Raw genomic sequence first — 21,329 nt, forward strand, 5'->3', positions numbered from 1 at the left:
GAAGCCTCTGCACCAGTCAACTGCACCCCAGCAGAACGCCATTCAGTGGCATGGTGAGTGCCTTCAGAGTGCCCACTACCTCCTAGAAAGGGCTAACAATCTTGCAGACTCAGACCTATAATTTCTTATTATTCATCTGTATTACTGTGGTAGTTAAAGGGCTAGGCAATGTACACACCTATTAGTAAGAAACAGTCCCTGCCCTGAGGTACTTACAGTTTATATAAACAAGACAGACAAAGAGAGAGAAGGGAAATAAAGGCACAGAATGAGGAAATGACTTGCCCGAGACAACATGGCTGACAAATGGCAGAGCCAGACGCAGAATCCTGGTCTCCTGCCACCCAAGTCCAGTGCCCTATGCATTAAACTCCACAGATGCTAAATTGCTGAAATGCTGCAGATTCTCTCAGCATTAAAGGTGATGTATACATCTAAATTATTTATTTAGGCCAAATATTTCTAATTTGGAAACTGAAAATAAGATAGTAACTAATGATGGTATAAAAGGTCAAACATAAATTAAAGACTGACTAATTTTCCTTTAAGTCACTTTATTCTATAAAAAGTGATATATATTACAGTCATCAAGCAAATTAAAAACAAATCTGACTGGTGGGTGTGGGATAAAAGAGAATTAAAATGCCATTGCAGTCAGGTTTTCCAGAGTCTGGTGATAAAAACCATACCTCCCTCCCACCTTTCATCCACAAGGGACAAGTAGTACAATGATTAACAATGACCATACTGGGTCAGACCAATAGTCCATCTAGCCCAGTATCCTGTCTTCCAACAGTGGCCAATGCCAGGTGCTTCAGAGGGAATGAACAGATGCTTGTACAGCGCAGTTCTGTGTATGATTAGAGAAAGACTGCAAATTTTGTGGATCCCCTGAAAAATCAACCTATGGGACTCCTCATTACAAGAAAAATCGGAAGGTTTCCTCAGGCAGGAGGGATTTTGGCCCTTCTGTTTGTGAAGGAGCGGAGAAAGTGTCCGCAGCCTGGAGGAAGACAGCCAAGTAAAGGAGCTTGTACCTTTGGAGCACAAAGGATTTGACAGAGGAGTCAATCAGTTTTAGCTGAGTGAAATTTTTTTACTTTAAACTTTTTCAGCAATAAATGCAGGATTTGGCAACATGGAAAAATTGGTTTTGCTGAAATGTTTCTTATGAAATAAGAACAAGTCAAATTTTTAAAAATTGACCTTTCAGTTAGAAATTATTTTTGATTAGAAATTTTCTTTATTTTTATTTTTAAAAACTTAAAAATGTAAAATATACTCAAAGTGTAAAGGAAACATTTTATTTCAGGTTGAAGGGAACATTTTCTTTGGCCCAAAATAATTTTTTTGTCCTTTTGATTCACCAAAAGCATTGAACATTTTCATTTTTGGTTTGACCTGAAATTTTTTTTTCAACTTTTCAAAATTGCCAAGTGATCCAAAAAGTCAGTTATTCACTCAGCTCTAGTCAGTTTGTCTGCTTGTGAAAGAGGAGAGCTAGTTCAGCTTCAACTTGTTACCCAACTTGTATTCAATTAAGCTGCATGACTCTTCCCATAACCACCAGCTGAAGAACTGCATCAAGTTTTAGAGCCACTGTCTCAGGGAACCATCCTGCACACACCACCTGGCATAGCACTGGCCTTTTCAGTGAGCAGCCCCATTAATTTCTTTAGAACTACATGCATTGGCAGGAATGGACTTTTGGATAGTTCAGGCAGTTGAATGACATGATAAGCAAAATATTCCTGTCAGTATTTTATTTATATAGCTGGCTTTCAAAGAATGGCTAATGACTTTTTAATTGAAATCAATACAGTGAAGACATGCCAGCTAGACACTGTACAGGGGCTTACAATTCCATCATACACCAAGACAGGTTTCAGAGTAGCAGCTGTGTTAGTCTGTATTCACAAAAAGAAAAGGAGTACTTGTGGCACCTTAGAGACTAACACATTTATTTGAGCATAAGCTTTCGTGAGCTACAGCTCACTTCATCGGAGGCATTCGGTGGAAAATACAGTGGGGAGATTTATATACACACACAGAGAACATGAAACTATGGGTTTTAACATACACACTGTAAGGAGAGTGATAAAACCCATTGTTTCATGTTCTCTGTGTGTGTATATAAATCTCCCCACTGTATTTTCCACCAAATGCATCCGATGAAGTGAGCTGTAGCTCACGAAAGCTTATGCTCAAATAAATGGGTTAGTCTCTAAGGTGCCACAAGTACTCCTTTTCATCATGCACCAAAAAATCCTTACTGCTTTAAAATGCAGGACATTAAAACAATTACCTTGATATTTAAACTGTAATAAAACTGATTGATCTTAACATCTAATTAAGGCAGTGGTTTACAGCCTTTTCTATATCAGACCCCCTATTACAATAGAAAATACTTCCAGGATCCCTTCGTCACCTAACCATTAAAAAAGGGAAGGGTGGTCAGTACACCATGAGATCTGTTGGCTCACCCACACCACCTGGTTGAGAACCCATGGATTAAGGAATCTGTCTATTTATTAGAACATCCCAAAGAGTTAAAGTGAGAGATACATATATGTCCAAGTTCTTTTTTTTTTTAACTCCATGCACTCTGTGCTAAATCCTAATCCCACATTCATGCATTCAACTCCTCTGTTTGTGTCTCAGGGCAGAATTCAGTTATTCTTTGACAGTAGACAAGTCACAAGGGGCTCATTCCAGTCAGGTGCCTACCACCCCCAACCCCCATTTGGATTCAGTGGGAGTTGAAAGCAAGTAACAGCTTGGAGAACAGAGCCTACAATGATCACAACCAGAAATGTGTACTCTGTTCCAAAAAGTGCAGGACCCCTGGTTATCTGAAACTTTTCTGAACAAAACTAGCTCTCTAATATGGCACAATAACTGCAGAATCAGGATTGACTATTAATGCTATGTAGAACAGCATTTCTCCAAGTGATTTTTTGTTAGTGCGTGTAGCAAACTAAAATTCAATGTTTATCAACTAAGGGTCATGCATCGCCCCTCGCTGCAAATTATGTTGGCTTTTTGGTAACATTTTTGGACTGTGCATGATGAGTGTAAAGTAATAACTTATGCAATCGTTTCTTTTTAGAACAAGAACCATGTAGGTAGAATGTTTTAATATCTGGATTATTTATGGTACATAGTTTCTGCTTTAATACATTTTTGTGGGCTAACTTTCTCAACACAGCCAGAGGCAATAGACAAGCATATGGTTTGTAATATTTTTTTCTCTTAACACTTTGCACTTGTATCTTTGTTGAAAGTAGGCATTTCTTCTTACTCTACCCACTGAAATCATCAGGCTTTTAGCCATTGTCTTCCATGGAAGCAGAAACAGATCTGTAGTTGATGAGGTTGAGATAAAAATGTCACCTCTGAACATACAACTGTAATCAGGAAAAGAATCCTTGTACCTATGCAGGGTCCACATTGGCACAGGGGTCTGCCCAGATCCAGTTGCAGGATCGGTACCTAATGGCCTGAATTTGCAGGCTTTCCACACTGAATTCAGTGGTAGTCCCATATGTGGAATGCTTGCAGGGTCAGGCCCTTAAACTGCAAAAGGTACCCCTAATCCAGGATTTGGAGAGGTGGAATAAGGCAGGAGATCCCCAAGATCCAAACCCCACATTCAGAGAAGACCTACATATAGCAGCAAGTCAGAGGCAGAGTGCAGATAGTTTTGCAGTGTGCACTTATTTGCTGTTAGGTGGCTGGCTGAGTTGCCTCTTTTGGGAGGAAGACAAAGGAGACAACAAATTAGGGGGAGGGTGTGTGTGTGGGTGTGTGTGTGTGTGCACAGGTGTATGAAAGTGAGAGACAGAGGGCTTGTCTACACTACAAAATTAAGTTGACGTTATCAAATTTGACCTTGAGCCTCAGAACTAATTAAGTTGATTGTGTGTGGCCGCACATGCTCATTGTCTCAATGGAGTGTGTCCTCACTAGCAGTTCCTGCATCAATGCACAAAGCAGTGCATCGTGGGTAGCTACCTCAAAGTGCAACTTGCTGCAGTGTGTTTTGGGAAGTTTGTGCCTCATGGGACCAAAACATTATCACAGGGGAGAATGGGAACACTACGTCAGCATCCCATGATGCACTCTCTTCTCTCCCTCATATCAACAGCAAACACCTCAGTGGTTTTTGTGCCTTAAAACTGCTGCATGTATGCCATAATCCCAGAAGCATAGAGCCTGCTCAGTTGTGCACTCTTGCTGTGAGCATCTCAAACACCTCGCACCTTCTCCTGCAGTATTTCCAGAGCTGAAGTAGGGTCGCCACGCGGAACATAGCGATGTCCTGCAAGCAGCCCTCCTGCAAGCCACTGAAATAAACAATTCACAGTTGCTTCTGGCAGTTACAGAGCAGCTGCACTCTGTTAAGAGCCATTTATGGTCCCATTCAACAAGCACTGACTGGTGGGACTGCATCGTTTTGCAGGTATGGGAGGACAAGCAATGGCTGCAGAACTTTCGAATGCAGAAGGCCACCTTCCAGGAACTTTGTGCAGAGCTTTCCCCTGCCCTGCAGTTCAGCAACACAAACATGGCTACCACTCTGAAATAAAAATGAGAGCTGCTCTGACAGTGGAGAAGCGAGTGGCAATTGCTATTTGGAAGCTTGCAACATCAGATAGTTAAAAGTCAGTGGGGAATTAATTTGGAGTAGGCAAATCAACCATGGAAACTGCTGTGCAGGGCCATTAATTGACTTCTACTTTGAAGGATAGTGAGTCTGGGAAACGTGCAGGACATAGTGGATGGTTTTGCTGTGGTGGGGCGATAGATGGCACGTATATCCTCATCTTGGCACCAGACCATCTTGCCAAAGAGTACATAAACTGAAAGGGATACTTTTCAATGGTGTTGCAAGTGCTGGTGGATCCCAGGTCCTTATGCTGCTATTCTTTATACCTCAATGATGCCAGCAGAATTAATTCAGGAGTTATGTAGGAAAGTGTCCTACCATGGTGGAAGAAATAAGACAGCCCTGCCTACAAACCTTCTGCAAAGGATTTCACAGTACCTCCATGAAAGTTTCCTAGAGATATCCATGGAAGATTCCCGGGCTATCCCAGTCCACATAAACAGTCTTTTTCAGGGGCCACCCTTTGCGTAGCTGGAGTGGCCTCTTGTAAGCAGAGAACCACAGCATCTCGTTTTTTCTTCACAGTAAACATGCAATACCACCGAATGTGTGTGCCTGCTAAAGTTTAACTGGGCTTTGATTGTAACTTTATACAGAGGTGCTTTGGGTTGTGACTTTATACAGAGGTGCCTTCCCTGGCATCACGGTCGGCCACCATGATGTTCTGCAACCCACAGGGCTCCAGGATTAAAAAATATTTCCTGGCTCTCAGAGAGAATGGATCCACCACTTACTTGTATCCCATTCTCCTCCTCATCCACCATATCATCCTCCCAGTTGCCCCTAGACTCACACACCTGTAAAGTGTCCATGTTGCTGGTGGGGTACTGGTAGGGTCACCCCCAAGAATCGCATGCAACTCGTTGTAGAACCAGCATGTGTGGGGTTCAGCAACAGAACGATTGTTCACCTCCCTTGCCTTCTGGTACGCTAGGCGAAGTTCTTTTATCAGACAGCTGCAGCAGCACAGGAGCTAGCAAACAGAGCTGTAAACAGGGGAGTTTGAGTGGGAGTTCTGTTGGAAGAGAAGGTAGTTGTACTTGGTTTTGTATTTTTAGTATTTGTGTGTGTGTGTGTAGAGGCTTGTAAGGGCCTTGTGCTGGGAGAGAAGCTGAGCCCTGCTTAGGGTGTGGGGCTTCTGACTAGGGGTCCTATAAAAGGTAGCCAGCCAGTCAGGCAGCGGCACAGATAGCTGCAGTGGCGCAGGAGCTAGCAAACAGAGCTCTAAACAGGGGAGTTTGAGTGGGAGGTTGTATTGTGGTGCTTGTTTGGGGTTTGCTTTTGCTGGGGGGGGCCTTTTTGGTGTGGCTTGTGTTTCCCAGATTAACAGGACTTAGGTGGGAAGGCGATGACAGATACGGAGGCAGCTGTGGGAGTGACTCCTGTAGTGGAAGACACATTGAGGATGACTGGATGTGGAAGCTGTAGTATGTACATGATCCTGGAGGGGGGAACCGGTAAGAGTTTTTTCTGCATGAAATGTCGTCTGATAGAGCTGATGGAGGAAAAGATCTGAGGTTTGGAGATGCAGGTGGAAAGTCTGGTTGAGTTTAGGAAGGGGTTTGAGCAGATGATGGAGCAAAGATATGAGGTATCTGAAGGGAAAAGCTCAGACTCACAGATGGAAGCAGGGCTGGGGAATTTTGAGGGGAGACTGGGTGAGGAAAGTGGTCAGTAGAAGCACGTGACTAAAAGAACCAGGCAGAGAAAAAGACGGGCTAGTGAAGGAGAAATAGAGCTTAGGAATAGGTTTGCAGAGTTGTAAAATGAAGAAGGGGCTCAGCAGGTACTTGTTGAAGGTGGACGGGTAAGGAAGAAGAGAAGAGAGGCTAGTCCTATAGAAAAAGGGGAAGAGTCAAGGGAGACTACACCAAATATGAGCCTCAGGAGGATACAGGATGGGTTGAAGAGGATTATAAGGGAAAATAGGAATGGAAAGAACTTGCAGCCAGAGGGAACAGGGGAGAGACTGGAGAATAGCACTGTCACCAGGAAAAGGCAGGTCTATGTGATCGGGGACTCTTTATTGAGAAGAATAGACAGGCCTGTAACTAGAGCTGATCCAGAGAATAGAAGGGTGTGCTGTCTTCCGGGTGCTAAGATACAGGATGTAGACCTGAGGTTGAAAAGGATCCTAAAGGGAGCAGGAAAGAATCCCCTAATTATCCTTCATGTGGGAACAAATGATACGGCTAGATTCTCGCTGGAAATTATTAAGGGAGACTATGCTAGGCTGGGGAAGACGCTTAAGGAAATTGAGGCTCAGGTGATCTTTAGCGGGATCCTTCCTGTTCCTAGAGAAGGGCAACAAAGGTGTGACAAGATTATGACTGTCAACAGATGGCTTAGGCAGTGGTGCTATAAGGAGGGCTTTGGGATGTATGGCCACTGGGAGGCATTCACGGACAGAGGACAGTTCTCTCGGGATGGACTTCATCTGAGTAGGGAAGGAAATAGACTTCTAGGATCAAGGCTGGCACAACTGATAAAGAGAGCTTTAAACTAGGAATTTGGGGGAGATGGTTGAGAGATGTCCAGGTAATCTCCACGCCAGATATTAGCATTGAGAGGGAAGAAGATGAAGTAAGAAAGGATACAGCCATGGGTAGGAGAATTTATATAAGGAGCGAGGGCGGTGTGGATACTAGTCTAATAGGTTATACTGGTTGTAGAATGACTGTGCCTAATAGGGTACAAAATGTGAGTGAGGTCAAACAGCAAAAATTAAGATGTTTGTACACCAATGCGAGGAGCCTAGGTAACAAAATGGAGGAACTAGAGCTACTGGTGCAGGAAGTGAAACCCGATATTATAGGGATAACAGAAACATGGTGGAATAGTAGTCATGACTGGACTACAGGTATTGAAGGGTATGTGCTGTTTAGGAAAGACAGAAACAAAGGCAAAGGTGGTGGAGTAGCATTGTATATCAATGATGAGGTAGAATGTAAAGAAATAAGAAGCGATGCAATGGATAAGACAGAGTCCGTCTGGGCAAAAATTACATTGGGGAAGATAACTAGTAGATCCTCTCCTACGATAGTGCTTGGGGTGTGCTATAGACTTCCGGGATCTAATTTGGATATGGATAGAGCCCTTTTTAATGTTTTTAATAAAGTAAATACTAATGGAAACTGCGTGATCCTGGGAGACTTTAACTTCCCAGATATAGACTGGAGGACCAGTGCTAGTAATAATAATAGGGCTCAGATTTTCCTAGATGCGATAGCTGATGGATTCCTTCATCAAGTAGTTGCTGAACCGACTACAGGGGATGCCATTTTAGATTTAATTTTGGTGAGTAGCGAGGACCTCATAGAAGAAATGGTTGTAGGGGATAATCTTGGCTCAAGTGATCATGAGCTAATTCAGTTCAAAGTAAATGGAAGGATTAACAAAAATAAATCTGCAACTGGAGTTTTTGATTTCAAAAGGGCTGACTTTCAAAAATTAAGGAAATTAGTTAAGGAAGTGGATTGGACTGAAGAATTTATGGATCTAAAGGTAGAGGAGGCCTGGGATTACTTTAAATCAAAGCTGCAGAAGCTATCGGAAGCCTGTATCCCAAGAAAGGGGAAAAAATTCATAGGAAGGAGTTGTAGACCAAGCTGGATGAGCAAGCATCTTAGAGAGGTGATTAAGAAGAACCAGAAAGCATACAGGGAGTGAAAGATGGGAGGGATCAGCAAGGAAAGCTACCTAATTGAGGTCAGAACATGTAGGGATAAAGTGAGACAGGCTAAAAGTCGAGTAGAGTTGGACCTTGCAAAGGGAATTAAAATCAATAGTAAAAGGTTCTATAGCCATATAAATAAGAAGAAAACTAAGAAAGAAGAAGTGGGGCCGCTAAACACTGAGGATGGAGTGGAGGTTAAAGATAATCTAGGCATGGGCCAAAATCTAAACAAATACTTTGCCTCAGTCTTTAATAAGGCTAAAGAGGATCTTGGGGATAATAGTAGCATGACAAATGGGAATGAGGATATGGAGGCAGATATTACCATATCTGAGGTAGAAGCGAAACTCCAACATCTTAATGGGACTAAATCGGGGGGCCCAGATAATCTTCATCCAAGAATATTAAAGGAATTAGCACCTGAAATTGCAAGCCCATTAGTAAGAATTTTTAATGAATTTGTAAACTCAGGAGTAGTGCCAAATGATTGGAGAATTGTTAATATAGTTCCTATTTTTAAGTAAGGAAAAAGAAGTGATCCGGGTAACTACAGGCCAGTTAGTTTGACATCTTCAGTATGTAAGGTTCTGGAAAAAATTTTGAAGGAGAAATTAGTTAAGGACATTGAAGTCAATAGTAAATGGGACAAAATACAACATGGTGTTACAAAAGGTAGATTGTGCCAAACCAACCTAATCTCCTTTTTTGGAAAAGTAACAGATTTTTTAGATAAAGGAAATGCAGTGGATCTAATCTACCTAGATTTCAGTAAGGCATTTGATACCGTGCCACATGGGGAATTATTAGTTAAATTGGAGAAGATAGGGATCAATATGAACATCAAAAGGTGGATAAGGAATTGGTTAAAGGGGAGACTGCAACGGTCCTACTGAAAAGCGAACTGTCAGGTTGGAAGGAGGTTACCAGTGGAGTTCCTCAGGGATCGGTTTTGGGACCAATCTTATTTCATCTTTTTATTACTGACCTTGGCACAAAAAGTGGGAGTGTGCTAATAAAGTTTGCAGATGATACAAAGCTGGGAGGTATTGCCAATTCAGAGAAGGATCGGGATATTATACAGGAGGATCTGGATGACCTTGTAAACTGGAGTAATAGTAATAGGATGAAATTTAATAGTGAGAAGTGTAAGGTTATGCATTTAGGGATTAATAACAAGAATTTTAGTTATAAGCTGGGGATGCATCAATTAGAAGTAACGGAAGAGGAGAAGGACCTTGGAGTATTGGTTGATCATAGGATGACTATGAGCTGCCAATGTGATATGGCTGTGGAAAAAAGCTAATACGGTTTTGGGATGCATCAGGAGAGGCATTTCCAGTAGGGATAAGGAGGTTTTAGTACTGTTATACAAGGCAGTGGTGAGACCTCACTTAGAATACTGTGTGCAGTTCTGGTCTCCCATGTTTAAAAAGGATGAATTCAAACTGGAGCAGTACAGAGAAGGGCTACTAGGATGATCCGAGGAATAGAAAACTTGTCTTATGAAAGGAGACTTAAGGAGCTTGGCTTGTTTAGCCTAACTAAAAGAAGGTTGAGGGGAGATATGATTGCTCCCTATAAATATATCAGAGGGATAAATACAGGAGAGGGAGAGGAATTATTTCAGCTCAGCACCAATGTGGACACAAGAACAAATGAATATAAACTGGCCACCAGGAAGTTTAGACTTGAAATCAGACGAAGGTTTTTAACCATCAGAAGAGTGACGTTTTGGAATAGCCTTCCAAGGGAAGTAGTGAGGGCAAAATATCTGTCTGGTTTTAAGATTCTACTTGATAAGTTTATGGAGGAGATGGTATGATGGGATAATGGGATTTTGTTAAGTAATTGATCTTTAAATATTCAGGGTAAATAGGCCAAATCCCCTGAGATGGGATATTAGATGGATGGGATCTGAGTTACCCAGGAAAGCATTTTCTGTAGTATCTGGCTGGTGAATCTTGCCCATATGCTCAGGGTTTAGCTGATTGCCATATTTGGGGTCGGGAAGGAATATTCCTCCAGGGCAGATTGGAGAGGCCCTGGAGGTTTTTCGCCTTCCTCTGTAGCATGGGGCACGGGTCACTTGAGGGAGGCTTCTCTGCTCCTTGAAGTCTTTAAACCACGATTTGAGGACTTCAATAGCTCAGACATAGGTGAGGTTTTTCGTAGGAGTGGGTGGGTGAGAGTCTGTGGCCTGCGCTGTGCAGGAGGTTGGACTAGATGATCAGAATGGTCCCTTCTGACCTTAGTATCTATGAATCTATTTTCACACAGCACTGCTGTGTGTCCCTTCTGTAGCCCTTCTCCCCCATTCCACGAGCGATCTTTGTATAGATGTCAGCATTTCTTCTGCTGGATCTGAGCTCTGCCTGCACAGACTCTTCTCCCCACACAGTGATGAGATCCACCACCTCCTGTGCAGACCAGGCTGGAGTGCAATTGGGGCATGTAGTCTCCACGATCAGCTGTGCTCAAGGTGGCATGCTCCCAATGCTGATCAAACAGGAAATAGGAAATCAAAAATTCCTGCGGCTTTAGCAGGGGAGGGGCTGTTTCCTGTGTACCTGGCTGCAGTGCAGCAGAGTTGAGAATGATCTCCAGAGTGGTCACAGATGAACATTGTGGGACACCACCTGGAGGCCAATTAAGTTGAATTACATGATGCTGCATCTGCACTACCTTCCAGTCGACTCATAAAAATCGACTTTAGAGGCGACTTAGGTTGGTGTAAAGGACCTAGTAGTGTAGACACATACATTAACAGGTCGACTTAAGGTGGCTTCCTTCAACCTAACTTTGTAGTATAGACCAGGCCAGAGAGAGGGTTAGGTACATCAGAGACTTCAAACTCAAGAGCCCCTTATGAACAAAGGGAGTCACTGTACCATTGATGTTAAAATTATTCTTTCATTATATTTTTAAACACAAGTGAAAAGAATCGGCTACAACATAGTAATTTTCATTAAACTTTTTTAACAATAAAAATTTACTGGACAATGTATACTCTAATTTTGCAAAAAACAAGCTTTAATAAAACAAAGCTAATACAAATATTTCCATAATTTCTAATAATTCCAGCGATTACAGTTTTTTAAACAAGCAATCAATCCCCTGGATAGCTTGCAAACCCAATATTGCAGTACTGTCAACCTGAAAGTCAAACTCACTATAAACAAGAGAAGCTGCCCTCATTGATTTTCATTATCTATGCTGAAATTCAAAAACTAAACCAACAGCGTAGTGGGAAGGATTTCTACATTTCTTGCAGTCTTAATAATTTAGGCAAAGAAATCTAAATATTTTGAACATACTTTCTGCACCTGACTTTCAGCAGAGCTGACCACTCACAACTCAAACTGAGTTCAATGGGATTAGTGGATATGGAGCATCTCTGAAAAACAGGCCCTCTGATTATTTACATTGACAGTATCCAATTTCAGAAAACCTCCAGTTATTATACAACATCATAAAATTGACTGGCTGTCATTGTGCAATGAGGTGTGCTAGGCTCTGACTGATTTCCCCCTCCCCCCACTATTAAGGTGGCACTTCAGAGGCTCCATAGGTGAGGTTGTATCTCAACTGGCATTTACATAGGAGTTTAGTCCTGCTTTCACATGTTCACAATCAAATTTATTTGCAAATTTAATACAGTCACTCTTCATAAGCATTCAGCTACATTTTCCTATCTTTTCTGGCTGAAAAGTTTCATAAACATTCTTGAAGGAAACATTTAAAATGGAACCCTTTTTAAGATTTCCTCTGTATGTTTCACACTTCTCTTGCTAAAGAGCTAACAGTCTCTGGAAACTCCAAAGTAACTTTCCACATACTGACATGTTCAGAACAGCTCAGGAAAAACAGAGTTTTGATATTTGAATGTTGAACACCAATGTATTTTAATTGTTCTCTAGTAGTTCTGACTATCTGTGCCCACACATTCCCTTTCACCCCTTGCTCCCAGGGAGTGGACAGTCATGTGGGTGGAAGCATGATGGTAGAGCAGCCGTGGCAAGGCAAAGGAGGAGGAGCCACTGTAGCAACTAAGAATGGAAACATGGTGATAGTCCAGCCATGCCTTTTCCCCCTGATCATGCTGTTAATATTATTGGAGATTTTACTGGAAATGGGGACTGGAGGCTACTAGTCCTCAGTACAGATCAGTGAGACAACCCTACCAGTAAAATAGGTGACACTGAATGGAAATATTAGAGCTTCCTATCTGAGTCAGAGAAGCATTGCAGGCACTGATGCTTAAGCACAGAAATACTTGCGTCCTCCAGAGCTGCTGCCTCAGTTCCCTTCATCCGAGCCCCATTGTTGGGTTATATAGTGGACTGCACTTGCAAGATCAGCCCTACAGGTGGCAAACACATCCTTGACATCCCATACCCATATCCCTCTTTAACAACCCTCATATGATCTGTAGGTCCCTGTAGTATCCCTTGGGGTGGATGAATAATTATAATTGCTTTCTAGGTTGACCTGTATTTTAAAAAAATGAAACCATTTCACAGTAGTGCCATCTACTCCAGCTAAGGATGGTGACTTTGTCAACACCACCTATCAAAGGCAACTGTCAGATGCTCTTTGTTCATAGCTTGGGGAGACATCAACCCACATCTTTAGTGCAGCTTGTTTATCATACTTCAACCAACAAGGATCAAGGAAATCTGAAGGCAACAAATAATTCCATGGTTGCTTTGCACTTCCTACTTGATAGTCTTATCCAAAACGGAGGTATTCAATAGCAGTCTGTAGTTGCTGAGGTCATCAGCAGCAAGAGTTCATTTCTTGAGAAGAGGCCACCCCACAGCCTTCTTGACAACACCTAGATATCTCTGAGACAAGGAGGCACTGACCATCTTTAGCAACAATAGTCCCACTGTCTCACTACTGGCCTTTACCAGCTAGGAAGTTCATAGGTCCAAAACACAGGTAGCAATCTGACATGCTACCAACACTTCTAGAACTTTACTGAGATGGCAGTGGCCAAATTCAGAAGACTTCACATTTCTCACCTGAAGACAATGCCCTGCATCCATACTGACAGCAAGCTCTGGCTAAACCTGAGTGACTTTACCTCTGAAAGAACCAGCAAATTCCTTTTATATGGAGTCTCATTAATTAAGATTATTGCCTACAGTGTATTCTTCAGTGCTTTGTCCAAGTTTAAAATGCCCCAAACAAATGAGATTTTTATTATTTCTCTTGGGAAAACTACTCTCCAACCAGATACAGTAGATCTTATCATTAAATAATTTCTCTTGTGTCTCCTTTTTTCCTCTCAAGTTCTTTATATTATTTTTAGCTATCCCGGATTCACTCTAAATAAGACCTCTTTTTTCATTGATGTTTACATTTTCCAAGTTCTTAGAGTAGGATATTCTATTGATATAGTAGGATATTCTATTTATGGAGACCAAGGTGACAGGTACTGTAGAAATGTCTTGGAATTAATAATTGTAGAGGGTTTACTTATCCATCATTCTAAGTTTTCATTCAATGGCCTTTCTAAATAACTCTTCATTGCAGTTTCTGGGTCCAAACTGACAGGTTTCAGAGTAGCAGCTGTGTTAGTCTGTATTCACAAAAAGAAAAGGAGTACTTGTGGCACCTTAGAGACTAACAAATTTATTTGAGCATAAGCTTTCGTGAGCTACAGCTCACAAAATGCCCGATGAAGTGAGCTGTAGCTCACAAAAGCTTATGCTCAAATAAATTTGTTAGTCTCTAAGGTGCCACAAGTACTCCTTTTCTTTTTGGGTCCAAACTGAAACTCCAAATCCGAATTACTCATTAATTCGGCAACCAGAGAAAGCAGTCTGGATTTGGATTTCTAGTTCTGGATCAATAGCTTTAGTGTTGGTTCCTGATCACAGCAAAAACCAAAACAAATAGAGCCTATTTCCTAGATCCAATTCTGATACAGCCTAAGAAGCTGGCAGTCACAAACAAGCATGTTATGAGATCCTGGCAGCCTCCAGTCCAACCCCCAACCCTCCCTGGACTACTTTGTATGGGACCCAGACCAAATGTCATAGAAAATTCTGTCACTATCAGATCAAACCTACCAAATTTTGAGACCCACAGGATTTTTTGCGGGGAGGGTGGAGGGTGGAAAGAGTTATGTCTAAATTAGGTTTATAAAGGAAACTAAATCAGTTGCAATCTTAAGTATACATGGCTGTAAAATGTAACATTTACACTCAGACTAAATCAGGAACTTGAGAAAGGACCAATGCGACTTTGATGGAGAAGGCTCCACTATTGCTACAGCCTAAGAGGACCAGAGTAGGGAAGGGGGAGGGGGAAGGAGGAGAGAATGCTATATGTTTACTCAGTATATGGAAACAGCAGTGGTTGCACTGTTCAGAAAGTAAGACAACAATCCTTCCCCAGTGCCACTTCAAAATAAAATTACTGTCTATTTCCTTTTCTGCCTTACTGGTTTATACATATGTAATCTAAGAACTGTCAGAACTCATTGCAAGTAATGAGATCCTGACAGACTAGAAGGTTTCCTTGTGTCCCTCTCTCAGGGTACAGCTGCCAATCAATGGAATTCCAAACCCCACAGCCTTTTTTCGTTAGTAATCCTGGAGGTGCTACACAAATCTCAGCCAATATGTTTTGGATAAATTTTAATCATCCTTGCTGCTGACTCAGTACTTCTTTCTCCATTTACGCTGTTTTTCCCCCCATCTGCACGTACAGCCCTGACATATGGGCTGAATTATACCTTCCTTTGAATACATGATTTAAATCACCTCTTCTGCCCAGCAGCTTGACACAGCTCAGCTACCAAAGAGAACCACCTGCTGGTTCTAAGGAGATTACAGACTTAAAATGCCAGGGTATACCAGAACAATGATGACTGCTGCTCGCAGGGCCATGCACTGTTGATCACAGGACTGTTGATCAACAGAGTTAGCAGGTACCTCAGTGAGACAAAAGACAGGAGGTAAAACGTGGTGGAAAACTGCTTTTTAAGGGTCCCTTGAAACATCCAGTTAATTGTTTTATAATGAAAGACTCCTCTTTGAGCGCTAACTACTATTTATATGTACACTCCTTACTGTACCCCAACAAATGCAAGGTGCCTCATATTACAAATAAATAGCACAGGGTCTCCATCTTGAAAACGTACAATCTAAGGTATTTAGGAGCACAAGTGCCTTTGATTTTTCACTGAGGCTTGTGCTCTTAAATCCTTTGGATGCCCCTAAGTCTCCCATCCTGCAAAAGGATGTATGCTGGCAGATGCCTGTACCCATATGGAGCCCTATTGACTTCCCTGGGACTCTGGGTGGACATAAGGGTCCTCCTGCTTGGATAAGGCTGCAGAACTGGGGAACAACAGAGGGACATCAAAACTGTGGGATGAGGGAGAGAAGACAAGGTTATGTGGAGCCAGAAATAAGACGATGTGTCTTCTAATCAAATGAGTGCGCATAGCAAGACTGACATTTGTGTGTGGGGCATGCGTGTGTGTGTGCAAAAACAAACAACATATCTTCGAAATGAAAATATTTCTGGTTTAAATATTTTATAGGATTTCCCCCCTTTATTATTGAGAAGCACTGGGACAAAGGGGTCACACTTTGTAATATTAACCAACAGAAAAATAAAGGGGAGGACGGTTGGACTCAGTGGGCTTATTGTGAAAGAAAAGAACACATTACAGGTAAAATTATGGTCTCTATGCTGCTACCATTATGCACCCAACTAATCCTTACCCTTGCAAAGTAATCCCCTGGCCTTCAGTAGACTTCTTACAAGAGTAAGGTTAGCAGGACTGGGGCCCTTAATACAGTAGATAAGTCAAAAAACCCAAACAGCCTGAAGCAGATAGAGTTATTCATTCTAACATTCTGTGAACTGCCCAAGGAGGCCACGACTGCAGCCTAGGGCATTCATCAGCAGTGCTGTTAAGCATTTGTGACCGTGACCTTCCTTTAATAGCAGATATGATACAGTATGTGCTAAATACTACTAACTGGGAATAAGTGAGAACACAGAAAGTAACATCTCTGACCAGTATATTTTATAAATAATCAAAAAAGCCATTAAATAGAAATCCACATAAAATATTACAGCATGTGCTCTTTTTGGTGTTCTCAGTTATAAAAAACAAAACAAAAACATACAGAAACTTTATGGAACTTTATTAACTTCAGTTGCTTTACATGAGGGATGGATTTCATCCCTGGATGGATTTCATCCCTGCATAACTCCAACAAAAGGAAAGATATTAGTTCAAGATCCATCTTTAACCTGTCCAGTTGTGCCCAAACCCTTAGCAGGAAAGGTGAGACCAGAACTGTCACATGCCTGAAACAGAAATGCACAAGAGGAGTGGCAGCAGATCAAGGTCTGGTGGCTTTTGACCCAAGGGCTGCACTGAATGGAGTGCATTGCACTGTAGCTGGAGTCTCCAAAGGGAATTCTGGCTGACTCACCTATAATTCATATTGGAGATTCCTAGGAGCCTCCTGCAGCAGGAGGTCCCTGCCACCCTTTTAAAGGGAACAGCATGAACTCCCCTTGCCTGTTGGCCAGGCCCCAGAGTCAGTGCAGAGGGCTCTGCACTCTCTTTAACAGCCTTTCGGCTAGGTACTATGGGCCAGAGCCAACCTGTGGGCTGTATGTTTGACTCCCCGGCTCTAGGCAAAGGAGGCTGGACAGCACAAAGCCCATCAGCATTGATCTGATAGCCAGGTAGGGGTTCACTGTAGAGTAGTGTGAGGCACTTTCTTATCTATCAGAGTCTGAGTGTGCTGCCTTCACAACACTCCTAGGCCTTGTGGGCAGAGGGAAAAAAGAATGGAATTTAGGGCCCAAGCTTAGATCTTTATGGCAGCATAATGCTCCCAGCTAGCCCACAAAACTGGCTTTCACCAGTCATGGAACTTTGCACAGACTGTTCCAAATATGGCATTCTTCCACTGTTGGAGGACGCAGACAAACTGTCCTCTGTACATTTTTGCTCCACACATTTAAGTCAGAATGAAGTCCTGCTGTTGCAACCACAAAGGACCATCGATGAACCTCAGGAAGTCTGCAGGGAGCAGGCAGTGGGCGAGCAGCTCTAACTTGGATCTCTTTCATAGGAGGTAAGCTGGTCTGTTGAGGGCAGATGGGGAATCCCAAATCATAGAAGACTAATGAAAAAGACTTATTAGATGTCTATCAGCCTCCAAGTGCAAAGTTGTTCCCTCCAGTGTATTTTCCAGTTTTTTGTCCAGACTACTTTTTAACATCCCAGACAACTAGGTTTTCATCACTTCTCCTGAACCATCAAATGGTCTAAAAGTCAGAAGTCTTTTATGATTTTCAGCATTAATATTTATCTTCCTAATTTAATCCATCTTGTACCATTCTAAATAAATTTTGTCAATTGTTAATGTTCACACAGCCTTTATATACTTGTAGACATTTATATCCTCTCTTAGTTGCTACATAGCCAAGTTTTACATAAAGTAAATTTTAATTTTTCCTCATAACCCTAACATTTTTGTTTCTATGCACGCCACTGTTCTTTTTCTACTCTTCCCCTGGCCATTCTCCCCACCCATGCCCCTCTAGGTAGGAAGAAAATATTATTCTAGTGTTCTTATTAACAAGATCATTTTAGTTCTAAGCAATAGCTGCATGATTCAATCAAACTGAGTTAGAGTAACTTGTGCCATGGAGTATAAAATGCTGTTTAATGGAGCAAAGGAAATTTATTCTTTGTGCTTATAAACAATTGGTAGCAAAGTAACTGTGATCTGTTTATTAGGTTTATCAACATGTAATTTATACCCTTACAAAATGTAATACATGATGAACATAAATAATGTATTGTACATAAGGCAAGATTATACTAAATTAATGGACCAGAACAATTTAGTACAAGAAAAGAAAGTACAGTATATGCCAAATAGAGGTCATAGCACAATGGGAAGTTCTGTTTCAAAAGTGATGTCATGATCTAGCACTGTGCCAGGATTACACACCACAGGTTTGTACTCCTGTGTCATATTAAGCAGGCCCTTTTGCAATATCATTTACATAGTAGTCAGTACATGTCACAGTAATTTGATATTCTGTAATTAGGGGGAGCTAGTCAGACTTTCAGGTTGGCCCTCTGGCATCCACCTCAGAGACTCTGGACCTACATTGCTTATTGAAAGAAATTTGACTCAGTATCATCTTTCAAACTTTATTAAAATATTTAACCAAACAAAATAAAATAAAATAAAGGAAACATATCACCAAAGTGAAGCTAATATTAAACCAAAATAAGAATAAAGCAATACAATTGTCAAATCAACATCAAATCACCAGGTTAGACTCAACGTTGAATTGGAGTTATATCATCGAGTGAACTGAAAATCAAATTAATAATAAAAATAACCAATCTTTATAAATTCTAAAGAGGATCCTAATGAGGTGGCTGTCTATCTGGATATACACTAGAACCTCAAAGATACGAACACCAGAGTTATGGACTTACTGGTCAACTGGACATCATGTGGAACTGGAAGTAAGCAGAGACCAAAAAACCCCCCAACAAACCCCAGCAAATACTGTACTGTCTCAGGGCTTTAGCCCTGGAGTTGGGGCAGCAACTGCAGGGAGGGAAGTCAGTACTCCAGGCAGGGGATTCAGGGCTTTTGACCTGGGGGAGCACTGGGGATCAAGGTTTTGATTCAGGGGAGCACTGGAATTCAGGGCTTCAGCCCCACAACTCTATTTCTTGTCTTCAGCCTGGCAGGGGGTGCTGGGGCTTGGGGCTTTAACTAAGGGGAGAGCACCAGTTTCAGCCCCAGCACTCCTCCCATAGCTAAAGCCCCGAGCCCTGGCATGAACCCCCCTATCCCAGCTGAAACTGGGAGTGGAGCTGCAGGGAGCCTCAAGCCCTTGCACCCTCCCCCCATGGGGCAGAAGCTGGGAACAAAGCTATGAGGCTGAACCCCCAAGCCTTGGCACCCCCTGCTGAAATTAGGAACAGAGCCATAAGGCTGAAGCCCTGAGGCCCAGGTCTAAAACATTGAGCCCCAGTGCTCCAGCGGGGCAGAAGCCCCCCCCAACCCAGAGCTCTGTTCCCCACCCCTGACCCAGCGGCTGCAGCCCCAATCCCCCCAACTGCTGAAGTACACAACATCTTCTTCAGAGTTACAGAACATTTCAGAGTTACAAACAACCTCCATTCCCAAGATGTGTGTAACTCGGAGGTTCTACTGTAGATCCAAATTCAAAAATTGTACGAAAAATCAGTTAAATCTATAACTTAGAACTGGTAAATATCTTAACACTGAAACCAAATTGTGTAAATGTCTGAACCATAGCCTCAGAGCCAATTATAAAGCCTCATCCTTAGATTTCAATTACTGTGGGGGTGATTAACCCTTTCTTCCTATACCCTCAACAGAAATCTTATAATTCAGACTAACAGAACACCATAGATAAGCAGAAGTTTGACAATTCTTGTGTACCAAAATTATAGGTGACAATTTCAAGCTTCTCAGGACTTTTAAACATTGAGAACAGAACACACGCTAACGAGTAACTTTATAAGACAATATTTAGGTCTATTTACCTGGGGAATTTTCTTTGAGGTGCCTTCTTTGTATGGACTGTATGGGTGATCTCTCTCGCATACACATGGGTGTACACAGTCATATTTTCACTTTCATACCTTACAAATGAAAGCTTAAGTAGGCTTAGAAGTCTTCTAGCTAATATAAACAAAATACAAAAATAGAGAAGAAAAATACAAAATTCAAGATAACAGATGACTCTTCAGTTCTTACAGTCTTCTGAATTCTCCTGGAGTAGGAAGGAACAGCACCTGCTGTCAAGGAACCAGATGGTGATATTTGGCTGGCACAGTGCTTCTCGTTAGTGGGCCTGCTTTGGGTGCAGGGGGAGACTGGTCAAAAGCTGGAGTGGACTATTTGTTGATGTTGTCACATACTGTTCTCCCCCCCTCCCCCCAAGGTGATCAATGTTGGAAGCTCTGGACAGTCCCTCAGGTAGTTTATTGACCTGAAGGGCAGGCTTCTTGGCCTTACCCTGGATTCTTATGGTTTATGAACTTCACTTACTCCATGTTGCAGTGCCTCCCTCCAAAGCCTTTGGAAAAGATCAGGTACAAGGCCTACCTTGGAGCCATATGATTCAGTCCAATCAAGTTCAAATTAGGTCATCTTCTAGTGTCAGTTTTGAGAAAAATTCCGCATAAGCTGGCAATTAAAAAAAATATTCAGTGTCTTATATACCGCAGAGATGAAGTCTGTGACACCTTCCCTCAGATATCAAAAATCTTTTAAGAAAGCTGTCATGGTCTTATTTGGATGAAAGATGTTGAGATGTCACCAATTCACAGAACATTTGACACAAAAATATGCTATAAAAATAGATTATTGGTAGTGGAAAGCGCCCTAGCGGTCACTCAACATTCATCATCAACAAAATTAAAAATAAGTTTAAACAACTTATGATTAGCATCATCATTCTTTGTGCAAACAGGACAATTTACATTCATCTTGCTAATTTGGAAATGAGCTTTAAGAGCTTGTTTACACATCCATACAGTTTGGAACTATAGAGGTGTGAACTGCAGTGAGCACTAATGGCTGCACTCTAACTACCCTATCCGGGATGCTGCAGGCATGAACTAAAAGGTCCCTAGTTTGCATTAATGTAGACCTCTTTAAACGGGACCATGTTAACATGAACTAGGGACCTTTCAGTTCATGCCCACAGTGTCCACATGGGGGAGTTACAGGGCAGTACACTGGTATACACTACAATTCACACCCCTGTAGTCTGAACTGCAAGGCTGTGTAGACATAGCTTAAATTAAAAATGCTTATCTTCTCGAATCTTTATTTTGGTAATCAACGTTACTTTAAAGCCTATCAAAATGAAACCAACTAAAGAAACAAAATTAAGTTTATATAAGACCTGTAGTCTCTCATACACTATGTC

The 21,329-nt window shown here is 41.9% G+C and overlaps 1 long non-coding RNA gene across 1 annotated transcript; it reads right to left on the reverse strand.

Annotated features, from left to right (window-relative positions):
* Positions 1–652: 652 nt before the first annotated feature.
* Positions 653–20,571, reverse strand: LOC122458509. Its single transcript, XR_006278550.1, has 3 exons — positions 20,501–20,571; positions 19,936–20,074; positions 653–1,037 (listed from the first exon to the last, which is right to left on the reverse strand). It is a non-coding gene; the product is annotated as an uncharacterized LOC122458509 (long non-coding RNA).
* Between the last annotated feature and the right edge of the window lie 758 nt (positions 20,572–21,329).

The sequence above is a fragment of the Dermochelys coriacea genome, chromosome 2 (assembly GCF_009764565.3).
Source record: "Dermochelys coriacea isolate rDerCor1 chromosome 2, rDerCor1.pri.v4, whole genome shotgun sequence".
NCBI classification, from domain to species: Eukaryota; Metazoa; Chordata; order Testudines; family Dermochelyidae; genus Dermochelys; species Dermochelys coriacea.